At 48.2% G+C, this 12720-nt stretch overlaps 1 protein-coding gene across 1 annotated transcript in view; it reads right to left on the bottom strand.

Moving 5' to 3' along the window:
* The window catches only part of pah (phenylalanine hydroxylase), an 87380-nt gene extending 75067 nt beyond the window's left edge, over positions 1-12313 (bottom strand). The window contains exon 1 of the mRNA XM_038781174.1: positions 12084-12313. The gene's annotated coding sequence lies outside the window, so the exon portion shown is untranslated. The remainder of the gene's footprint in view (positions 1-12083) is intronic.
* Positions 12314-12720: the final 407 nt, after the last annotated feature.

The following is a 12720-nucleotide window of genomic DNA, read 5'->3' on the forward strand; positions in this document are numbered from 1 at the left end:
ATTTTGCATCTGTTCCAGATGATGACTTCACATTATTCTTCAACCACATCTTCCAAATGCACAACTTCCAACACCGAGAATTACTGGAGCAGGAATTGCATGAGAACATTATCACCTCCACATTCCCCTCCAAGACACACATGCTGTTCTGACTTGGGGATACAACACAGTCGCTGTGTCAATATCCTGGAATTCCCTCCCTAATAGCACTGTGCTGCAATGGTTCAACAAGAAGATCCGCCATCACTTGCTCAAGGGCAGCAAGGAATGGTGAATAAATGTTGGTCTGTTACAAAAGAAATGGAGTATATGAACATTACATAAGAACATACACAAAAATTTGTTAAAGCGAAGGAGGATATCAAGAAGGTAAAATCTCTCTGAACTTTAATGGCACCCTTTAAAATATCCTTAATTGTTAACTATTAATTAACCCTTGTTACAAATTCCTTATTCGCGCTCAAGAGTACTGGTTATCAATGGTTCCAAGATTATCTTATCAAAGCACCCAAAATTATAAATTTAGGGTTAATAGAAATTTCCACTGGTCAGTCAGTTAGCGACTCACTCTTTTCAGGTACCATGTCCTAAGAGGGTATTCGACTTCCATGTTAATCTTGCACTGGAGGCATGTATCACTTTGTTGATGGTACATTCATCCAATTTGCAAGGCTCCTTAGAAAGGTTGTTCTTTGCTTATCTCAATCTCTTTTACCATGGATCCTTCCCATCAGCATCATACTTTCTAAAACATGAGGTGGGATTCTCCGACCGCCCCCCCCCCTGCTGGGTCGCAGAATCACCAGGAAGGGTGGGGGAGGGGGGGGGGGGGGGGAGGCGGCATGAATTCCGCCCCACTGGTCCGACGGCGGCTGCCGAATTCTCCGGCACCGATTTTTTGGTGGGGGCGGGGCTCATGTCGCGCCGGTCGGGGGACGTTGGCAGTGGCCCCCCTCCAGGGCGCGGGGGGATCCGGACCGGGGGGGGGGGGGCACGGTGGCCTGGCCTGCGATCGAGGCCCACCGGGATCTGCGGGAAAGCCTGTACCATGGGGGCACTCTTTCCCTCCGCGTCAGCCTGTGAAAAGCTCCGCCATGGCCGGTGCGGAGAAGAAACCCCCTGCGCATGCGCAGGGATCAGGCCAGCGGTTCTGCGCATGCGCCAGAACATGCTGGTGCTCCCGTGCATACGCCAACTCGCGCCGGCCGGCGGAGGCCCTTTGGCGCCGGTTGGTGCAGCGCCAACCACTCTAGCGCCGGCCTAGCCCCCGAAGGTGTGAAGGATTCCGCACCTTCCAGGCGCCCAATACCCGATTGGTTTACTCCACTCCTCGGTGCCGGTACGGCCCGCCCCGTTGGATATCGGAGAATCCCGGCCATGATTTCTTGTTACGTGCCCAAGAAATTCCAGCTGTGTTTTAAGAATCATAGAATCCTTACAGTGCAGAAGGAGGCCATTCAGTCCATTGAGTCTGCACTAACCCTTTGAAAGAGCACCCTACCTAGGCCACTCCCCTGCAACCCCACCTAACTTTTGGACACCAAGGGGTAATTTAGGATGGCCAATACACCTACCTGCACATCTTTGGACTGAGGGAGGAAACTGGAGTACTCGGAGGGAATCCATGCAGACACAGGGAGAATGCGAACACTCCACACAGACAGACTCCCAAGGGCGGAATCGAACCCGGGTCCTGGCGTTGTGTAGCAGCAGTGCTAACTACCGTGCACCATAGTCAGTTTCCTCTCAGATTTTACTAGCACCTCTTCAATAACAGTATGACTACCCCAAAATAGTCATAATTGATATTTCTGGCTTCACATTACTTTTAGGCCCTTATTTATTCGCCTCAGAAACCACAGCTCTGCAGTTTTACTTACTCTCTGCTTTGCTTCACTAATCATCCAACACTCACTTCATTCCATCAGAACAGTGTGATGAAGCATTCCAAGATTGTGAGCTTTGTTGTCATGGCTAACGTTACGTTAACCATAGCCTTTTTCAATTTTTTAAATGCATCTTTGGACATTCTAATTATTCATCTAATTTCTTGGTCATATTTTCTGTCCGATGTTCACATACTTGCCAGGTAACAAAATTTGTCTACCTATTTGACCTTTTCATTCTTCACTGTGATCTTACATTCTGGTATGATTTTCTTTTTGGACACTGCGAGACGTTTTGTTTTCTTACGATTTATGCTAAGCCCTTCCTTCTCTTTTTTTCACTCACTACTCTATCCAAAATCTTTTGCATTCTCTTCAGAGCTGGCAATACGACTGGCATCACTGGTATATCTTATTAAGATTATGACCTCCAATTAATAATCCAGGAAGGTCTTGAATCTCTCTAAGAGTATGTTCATGGTGCAATCTGATTAAATCTGGGGCGAAAATATAACTTTGTCTGACACATCTTTTAATCTTCAAAAATTATTTAGATATTTCCCAACTTTTACAGCTGCAGTTTGTAACCCAGTAAAGATTTCTTAACATCCCAGGATCTTTGCCATCAAGATCAAGATACTCTAACATGCTCAGCCGTTTTTTTATCAAATGTCTTATTATAAAACACACAAATAAACTTCTTTTCATCTGTGTGGCTCGTTTTATTAGACGTAAATATTGCATTTCTCATTCCTCTACCTTCCAGAAAAGCACACTGAACAATTGACATTTCTGGCTTCACCTTGCTTTTAGACCCTAATTTATTAGTGCTCAAAGAAGGACTTTGTAATGTGACTCATCAGATTGATAACTGCAATGGAGTTAACATTCAATTGGTCCGGCCTTTTTAGGGGGCAGAATAGTTACTGGTTTACTTAAGTCTTCCTGGATATTTTCCATGTCATAAATTTCTTAAAGATGAGAGTCAGTTTGTTTTGTGAGCGCCACGAAGAATCAGCACGAGTTTTCAGGATACAAAGAAATAACATTTATTTACAAATTAACATATATATATATATACACAACAGCAGCAACAACTTCTCTTGCTGCCAAACTCCTCTCTCCCTGGTTCCAAACTGGCCAGCTCTATATATGCAGGGAGTCTGCTAATGATTTCTCCACCCCCTCATTGGAGAAGCTCATACTCCCACAGGATTGTGAGATTGTCATTAGTCCCCAGCCAATGGTAAGCAGGCAGGTTATAACATCCCTCCCGCCAAAAGTCCAAAGAATCCACCGAAGACCCTGGCGAAGGAGGGCGTCGGACTCGTTTTGCCGTAGGCCGGACACCACTTGCACAAGGCGCTGGATCGGGCGGCGTGTAACGAGATGGAGAGCGGCGCTTCCGTGATGAACGATGTAATGGTTGTACATCCACGGCCCGTCGGCCCGAGGATTCCCCCTCTGAGGTGTCTGGTGTCTCCATCTCAGAGTCAGAGTCTGCTGCCTCCGTCACCTCGGTGTCTTTGTCTCCATGCGGTTCTGTCACGACCTGCGCAGGCTTTGAGTGAGGCACCAGAGGAAGATTGTGAGGAATACTTTCCATTGTGTCTGGTCTCTGCGGCTGTAGGAATGAGCTCCTGGGGCGGGCAACTTTGGCAGGGATAGTCTTCTGGACCGAACATGGTCTACATGTTTGCGCTGAAGACGACCCTGGGCTTGCACCTGGTAAGAGATAGGGCCCGTTTGGCAAAAGATTACGCCAGGGACCCACTGGGCACCACCAGCAAAATTCCGAACGAACACGGTCACCTGGCGTAAACTGCTGAATCGGCCGATGCCGAGAAAAACAATGTCCCTGCCATTCTTGTGTGCGGCGTACTTTTGCGCCAATGTCCGGGAAAAACATGCTAAGGCGGGTGCGAAGTCTCTGGCCCATTATGAGTTCTGCAGGAGCTACCCCAGTCACCGCATGGGGGGGTGGTCCTAGATGCAAACAAAAACCGAGCCAGTCTCGTGTCCATCAACCCGGAAGACTAATTCTTTAGGCCTCGTTTGAAAGTCTGCACTGCGGCTCCGCCAACCCATTTGAAGCCGGGTGGTAAGGGGCACTGCGGATATGTCGCATGCCGTTCATCTTCATGAACCTTGCAAACTCCTCACTTGTGAACGGAGTGCCATTGTCCGTGACCAGCACCTCGGGGAGGCCATGTGTACTGAAAGACAAACACATCTTCTTGATTGTTGCGCAGGACGTTGTGCCTCCCATCTTATGCACCTCTAGCCATTTAGACTGGGCGTCGATTAATAGAGGAACATGGATCCTTGAAAAGGGCCGCCAAAATCCACATGCAAGCGCGCCCAAGGCCACCCTGGCCATTCCCAGTGATGTAGGGGCGCGGCCGGCGGAAGCTTCTGATGCTCCTGGCAAATGGAGCAGTTTTGGGCCATTTTCTCAATGTCGGTGTCGAGGCGTGGCCACCGGACATAACTCAGGGCCAACATTTTCATTTTGGTCACACCTGGATGCCCATTGTGCAAATCTCTCAGTATCAGCTCCTGTCCTTTTCCCGGGACAATCACACGCGTCCCCCACAAAAGGATGCCGTCTTCCACGCTGAATTCGGACAGCTTGGAGGAAAATGCCCGCAACTCGCCTGGGAGCTGTCTATGCTGCCCTCCATACAGGACTATGTGCCGAACCTTTGACAGGAATGGCTCCGTCTGGGTCCACTCACGGATCTGTGATGCTGTGACAGGCAAGGTGTCCATAAAATTTAGGGTTGCAACCACCTCACCGGTCGTGGGGGTCGACATGGGGCCGGTCGATAAAGGCAATCGGCTCAGTGTGTCGGCATTCCCTATCTGGGTTCCTGGTTTGTGTTCCAGAGAATACTCGTATGCAGCGAGCAACAAAGCCCAACGCTGGATCCGTGCGGAAGCAATGGGCGGTATTGGCTTATCCTCTCGGAAAAGTCTCAGCAGAGGCTTATGATCAGTTATGATAGTGAAGTGGCGGCCATATATGTACTGGTGGAAACGTTTCACCGCAAAGACCACTGCCAGGCCCTCCTCTCGATCTGCGCGTACTTGTTTTTTGCTGCAGTCAATGTGCGGGAGGCGAAAGCTATCGGCTGTTTGGCCCCGTTCTCCATCTTGTGGGACAGGACGGCCCCAATACCATACGGGGATGCATCACATGTGACGAGCAAAGGCTTTCCAGGATCATAGTGGGTTAGTAACCCAGAAGACGACAATTGTTGTTTTACCCGCCGGAAAGTGGTTTCTTGCTGCTGAGCCCAAACCCAGGTGTGATTCTTCTTTAGCAGAAGGTGCAACGGGGCCAGCGTAGTTACCAGATTGGGGAGGAACATTCCGTAATAGTTTACGAGGCCGAGAAACGAACGAAGACGCGAAGTGTCAGTCGGGGCGGGGGCCTGTTGAATCGCGCGCACCTTCTCTGCGACGGGGTGCAAACCTTCACGGTCCACCTGATAACCCAGGTAGACTACTTCTTTCACTTGAAAAACGCACTGTGTGCGACGTAAACGGACTCCAGCCTCCGAAAAGCGTCTAAGGACAGACTCCAAATTTTCTAAACATTCCTGCTCCGACGTCCCTGTGAGCAAAATATCATCTAAGTAAACAGCAACACGCGGTGAACCTCTCAAAATGCCCTCCATAACGCGTTGAAAAATAGCGCAGGCAGAGGATGCTCCAAAGGGCAAACGTGTATATTCATACAGGCCCCGGTGTGTATTAATTGTTACATATGGCCGGGAGGCAGGGTCCAGCTCAAACTGTAGGTAGGCGTGACTCATATCTAATTTTGTGAACGAGAGTCCGCCTGCAAGCTTCGCGTAGAGATCGTCTATGCGAGGCATTGGGTATCGGTCGAGTCGGGAAGCCGTATTCACTGTAAGTTTATAGTCACCGCACAAGCGAACTGTGGCACCTGGCTTCATTACAGGTACAATTGGTGCTGCCCAGTCAGTGAAACGGACGGGCCTGATGATACCCAAAGTCTCCAAACGAGTGAGCTCCCCTTCTACCTTCTCGAGCAAGGCATAAGGCACCAGGCATGCCCGGAAATAGCGCGGCGTGGCTCCTTGTTCGACTTGGATACGGGATACAGCCCCTTTTATTTTCCCCAAACCAGGCTGGAATACATCTGGGTATTGTCCTAGCACCTCAGTCAACCCTCCAGAAACTGTTTGGAGGATGAGCTGCCACTGCAACCGCAAATGGCGCAACCAGTCCCGACCCAACAGGCTGGGCCCATGGCCGCGCACCACGATAAGTGGGACACGCCCCTCCTGGCGTCCATAAACAACAGGGGTCATCGTAGTTCCTGCAATGTTCAATGGTTCCTCCGTATAGGTGGCCAACCTGGCCTGTGTGTTGGTTAATGTAAGGGTCTGTATACCCTGCTTGATGCGGTCGAATGTCCTCTGGGCGATCACGGAGACCGCTGCGCCAGTGTCCAACTCCATCTCAAGCGGGTGACCATTGACCCATACTGTCACTTTAATGGGGGCCACACGGGGAGCTGCCACACAATGCAGCTGCAGGCAGTCATCCTCCGTCTCCACGTCCTCGGGAGTAGTCGCCACAGGTTCATCCAAATGAAAGGTTCGGCCCCTCGGCTGGCCCCAGTTTCGGTCGGAACGACGGCGCCTCTGGCGCCCCCAGGACCGGCGTCCGCGACGGGGTCGGCGCCTGTATGTCTGACACGGACATGGCACCTCATCCATCGGTTCTGGAGAAGGCTCCCTTCGGGGAGGAATGTCTGACGGCCACTGACGTCGATCCGGACGTCGCCTCGCCCAAGGTACCGCAGGGGTGTGGGGGGGATGCTTTCGGATGGAAGGGGTTGCGCCCCAAGGCATGCACCTCCATTCCCTGTAGCTCCTGCACTCCTCGTTCTGCGCTCTCTCGGGACAATACTATTTGAATGGCCTGAAAAGTTAATGTTGGCTCGGCTAACAACTTTCTCTGGGTGGCCGCATTGTTAACACAGCAAACCAAACAGTCGCGTAACATTTCTGACAAGGTTTCACCATAGTCACAGTACTCCGCAATCCTGCGTAGCCTGGATAGAAAGTCAGCAAGGGATTCTCCTGGGGTCCTCTCAGCGGTATTAAACCGGTAACATTGGACAGTCGTGGATGGGGTTGGGTTAAAATGTCGTCCCACTAAGTTCACAAGTTCATCAAACATTTTGGTGTCTGGCGCAGCTGGGTACGTAAGGCTCCTAATCACCCCAAACGTATGCGGGCTGCAGACGGTGAGCAACATGACCACCTGGCGCTTGTTTTCGGTGATGTTGTTTGCCCGGAAATAGTAACGCATCCTTTGTGCGTACTGGTTCCTGCTTTCCAGCGCAGCATCAAAAACATCCAAACGTCCATACAGAGGCATGGTGTGATGGAAAACAACTTCCAACCTGTATCCAACAAAAATCCAGGGAGGTGGCTTCAGCAGTGTAGACAGCTATTCACTTTAACCCTCGTCGCCAGTTTTATGAGGGCCACGAAGAATCCAGCACGAGTTTTCAGGATACAAAGAAATAACATTTATTTACAAATTAACATATATATATATATATATATATATGTATATTTACAACAGCAGCAACAACTTCTCTTTCTGCCAAACTCCTCTCTCCCTGGTTCCAAACTGGCCAGCTCTATTTATGCAGGGAGTCTGCTAATGATTTCTCCGCCCCCCTCATTGGGGAAGCTCATACTCCCACAGGATTGTGGGATTGTCATTAGTCCCCAGCCAATGGTAAGCCGGCAGGTTATAACAGTTTGCCTATTCCAAAGGCTTTTAAATTTTTAATTTGTTCAGTGGCTACTTTATCTAGGCCTTCGCCTTCATTATTTCCATCTTATTTATTGCTGTTTTACTTTGTCTTTTATGACTTTTGAACCATCCACGTTTTTCTTAACTGTTAACTTTTCTTCTTGTCCTCAGATAAGTCTTGTATGTATTCAGTCCATCTTGTAGGGTTCTTCCCCATGTTCTCCTAGTTGTACACCTAACATTTCCTGTGATTTCCGTAATGTCTTCATGCATTTTTCTTCAGTCTTTTGTTTTTACATTTTTCTATTCCTTCACAAGTTTTGTTCAACTACTTTTCATTCTCTTCCACACAATTTTGTTTGGTCCTTTTATTCAATTCCTGGTTTTGAATCCTACAAAATACTTAAAGGAATAGATGCAGGTGAGATGTTTCCCTTGGTTGGGGAATCTAGAACCAATGGCACAATTTCAAAACCGAGATGAGGGGGCACCTTTTTACACAGAGGGTTGAGAATCTTTGGAATTTTCTACCTCGGAGGGCTGTGAAAGCTCAGTCATTGAGTGTGTGTAAGGTAGAGATTTATAGATTTGTGATGAACAATAGCGTAAAGGGATAGTGGGTGTAAAAGGCATTGAAGTGTCCCATTAGCCAGGATCGTATTGAATGGTGGTGCAGGCACGATGGGCTGATGGCGTACTCTTGTTCCTATGTTCCCATTTCTGTTGACCTATTTGTTTTAACTTCCATCAGGTCCAATATTATATATGTCATCTATTTTTGTTTCTTTCTTTAATTGGAATGAACTTTTTTGATGGCTCTAACAATGATGCTTTGAACATTTCCCATGGGGCTGGTTTAGTACAGTGGTCCGGGGGGGATAGCCATGTGAGGTGAGTGAGGTGGTGGATGGGTGTGTGCTGCCAGTGGGAAAGGAGAATCCCAACTGCCGGAGAATTCCGGCCACCACCTTTAAACCTTCTCTGCTCGAAGGAGAACAACCCTAAATTCTCCAATCTAGTCACAAAACTGTGGTCCTTCATTCCTGGAATCATTCGAATCCATCTGTTCTGTACCCTCCCCTCACATCATTCCCAAAGTGTAGCAGAACTGTGCACAAACTCCAGCTGAGACTGAACTAATGTTCTTTGTAGTTAATTATTATTGAACTAAACATTTAAAATTCTAAAAGTACGTAACAGATATGTCACTATATGTAATAATAATCGCTTATTGTCACAAGTAAGCTTCAATGACAACATGAAAAGCCCCTAGTCGCCACATTCTGGCGCCTGCTCGGGGAGGCAGTTTATGGAATCGAACCCGCGCTGCTGCCTCGTTCTGCATTACAAGCCAGCTGTTTAACCCACTGTGCTAAAGAGAAAAATGCAGTTTGACATTTTGAAAAGGTCACAATATTCTGACAAAAGTTTATATCAGAATGTTCATCTTTACAGTCCTTAACCATGTGCTGTGCTGCATCATGACAAAATGGCTTATTGCTTCTCTCCCAATCCCTTAAGACCTTATGACCATAAGACATAGAAGCAGAATTAGGCCACTCGGCCCATCGAGTCTGCTCCACCATTCAATCATGGCTCATATTTTCTCATCCCCATTCTCCTGCCTTCTCCCATAACCCTTGATCCCTTATTAATCAAGAACCTATCTATCTCTGTCTTAAAGACACTCAATGATTTGGCCTCCACAGCCTTCTGTGGTAAAGGGTTCCACAGATTCACCACCCTCTGGCTGAAGAAATTCCTCCTCATCTCTGTTTTAAAAGATCGTCCCTTTAGTCTGAGATTGTGTCCTCTGCTTCTAGTTTTTCCGACAAGTGGAAACATCCTTTCCAAGTCCACTGTATCCAGACCTTGCAGAATCCTGTATGTTTCAATAAAATTCCGCCCACCATCCTTCTAAACTCCAACGAGTACAGACCCAGAGTCCTCAACCAATCCTCATACAATAAGCTGTTCATTCCAGGAATTATTCTTGTGAACCTCCTCTGGACCCTTTCCAAGGCCAGCACATCTTTCCTTAGATATGGGGCCCAAAACTTCTCACAATACTCCAAATGAGGTCTGACCAGAGCCTTATACTGCCTCAGAAGTACATCCCCCAACGTTTGTGCTCTGCATTCAACTGTCTAGACCCCAAGCTTTGGATTTCCTCCCTTAACTCTCTGGTTCTCTCACTTGGAAGAAATTGCTTAAAGCCCACCTCTTTGACCAGGCTTTTGATCACCTATCTTAATATCCTTCTATGGCCCAGTGTAATTTTGTGTCTGATGATGCTCCTGTGAAACAGTTTGGAACTAAGTTAAATGTTATGTATAATCGCGAGTTGTTTTTGCAGTAACCGTTTCCGGTAGGATAAGCGACTCAATGTATGTAATTTACATTTATATTACCCCCTTGTTCCGTTTCTAATACCCTGAATCCTATTTGTTGTAATTCCACCATTGTAAGTCTGGATGGCTTATATCCAGATGGCCTATATCCAGATGGCCTGTATTCGGGTGGCTGTGTCCGGGTGAGCTACATCCAGATGGCCTATATCGGGTGGCCTGTATCGGGTGGCCTGTATTCGGGTGGTTGTCATGGGTGGCTGTATCCGGGTGGCCTGTATTCGGGTGGCTATATCCGGGTGAGCCACATCCAAATGGTTGAATCCGGGTGGCCTGTATTCGGGTGGCCTGTATTCGGGTGGCTATATCCGGGTGAGCCACATCCAAATGGTCTGTATCCGGGTGGCCTGTAGCCTCATGTGGTCTGGGTGGCTGTATGGTCTGTGTGGCTGCATCCGGGTGGACCTATATCCGGATGGCCTACAGATGGCCTGTATCCAGATGGCCTGTATTCCCAATTCTTTTTCATTTGTGCTGCTGTTATAAATGCAGATACAGGAGGGGAAATCCTGCAACAAACTTGAGTAGTTAGAATTTGGAATATGCTCCTATAGGGCTTTGGAAACAGATTCAACAGTAACTTTTAAAAGGGAATTGAATAAATACCTGAGGAAAAAGATGCAGGGTCACAGAGAAATAGGAGGAGGGGAAGCACTAACCAGTTTGTTCTTCAAACAAACCAGCACAGGCTGAATGATCTCCTCATATGCTGCACTATTCTAAGATTAAACTCAGAAAATATTTTGGGCTGGATTCTCCGTGGCCCTCCGCCAAAATCACGGCTGGCATGGGGGTGGAGAATCCACTTTCACGCTGTAACCGGGCCCGGTGCCGGTTCGGCAGTTCTCCGGGCCCTGAAAATCGATGTGACCGCAGAGTACGGCGTTCCGCCGGGGGGTCATTGCCAGAGGCCCGCCCAGCAATCCTCCGCTCCCGACCGGCCAAGTTACCAACGGCGTGGAACTAACCACCTATTGCCGGTCGTGCTGCTGGCATGGCGGCCGCTGACTCGGTCGGCGGGCAAATCGGAGGCCGGGGGGGGCGCTCTTATAGGTAGCTGACGATTAACTGTGCGGGGGTTGAGGTTTGGGCGCGCAGCTGATCGGGGGTCTCTTTTTTCGGTGTGGCTCCGCGGTCCGCGTCCACACGACGCGGCTGCTAGAGGCCTCCACTGGGCGCATGCACGGACTCCAAACCAGAAGTGCGGGGGCTCGTATCCACAGCTAGAGCTGCGAGATTCACTCCAGGTCCTTACTAACCCCCTGCAGCGCATTGAATTGGTTCAACTTTTTGGAAGGAATTTCTGCAGTAAGGAATGCCGGCGTGGAGACATAGTCTCATTTTGGGAGAATCCTACCCTTTGTTTCTCACCCAAAGGTATTAATAATAATAATCTTGATTGTCACAAGGAGGCTTACATTAACACTGCATGTAGAATCGCACCTGGGACCCTAGAGCTGTGAAGCAACAGTGCTGACCACTGTGCCACCGTTCCGACCTGAGCACTGTTTAAACACAGTCACGGTGAACAGCTGGTTCTACAATCTGCTAAATGCTGTCCATTGATTCGTCTAGCCAGTAAAATTGAGCAGGGTGTAAAATTCTTGGTGCACCCAATCTCCTCAGGTTCTCAATGGGTTGGTTAATGCTGCTCCCAATGTTTTCCTTTCTCACTTCATGCACAAATATTACAATGCCAGTGCCTCTGTTGCAAAGAAAGCAGTAAGGGAACAGAAAGAGATTAAAACAGAGTGCACCGCATGCTGATCAGCTTCTGAAAAGACAAACCCTCGACAGGCTGATCTGCTGAGTGTTTCTTGCTTTTATTTCCGAGCCTTTTACATTCACAATAATTCAAAGAGCTAAAGGTTTGTGTGTGCTTCGAGAGAAGCCTGATGAAATGAGGGCGAAAGGTTGAGAAAGAATAAAGTCCTGCAGCACATCTTTACATTTCAAACTGAATTAGCAGCTCAATCATTACCTTTGCATTCTCTACGTTCTTGAAAAGTGCCGCATCCATTTTCTAGGGTTTCTTCACAACTTTTGCTGCTTTAGTTGCCTGAAGTATCGGTGTTGCTCCCACAGGAGTTTGAGAGTTGGTTCAGTTCACCACCCTGTACTTCTACAAACACAGCACTGCTGATTCTCAGTGCAAATCAGCGCAGGGATCTTTGTCCTTGCTTGTCTCATTGGTGCACTTAAACGGAGTTAGGTACACACCTCTTCCCTGATTGATACGTCAATCACCAGTGGTCTTACCTCTCCCATCCCCAGCAATGGATCTAAAGATTTCAACTTCCACGCCCCTAACACTGTCTCAGATCCTGCAGTTATTACCACAGAATCCTGCTCAACAGAGTTTTGAACCTGATTTATTTTAATAAGCTGAGGTTCTTATTTGCAAAATGACAGGAATAGCCTGACAGGATTCCTTCAACCATTTTATTCTGTTTAGCTTTGTAATCTCCCCCACCTTCACAGCCTTTTTAAGAGGGTGGAGGGGGTTCCATACATTTAAAACAAATGCAGCGACAAGCAAACAAAGAGGGGGCAGAGGAAGGGGGGAGTGAGGAAAACTAAATTAACCAATACGCCTCATCCAGCACAATATGCATATC

Source organism: Scyliorhinus canicula, chromosome 20 (genome assembly GCF_902713615.1).
Source record: "Scyliorhinus canicula chromosome 20, sScyCan1.1, whole genome shotgun sequence".
Taxonomy (NCBI): Eukaryota; Metazoa; Chordata; class Chondrichthyes; order Carcharhiniformes; family Scyliorhinidae; genus Scyliorhinus; species Scyliorhinus canicula.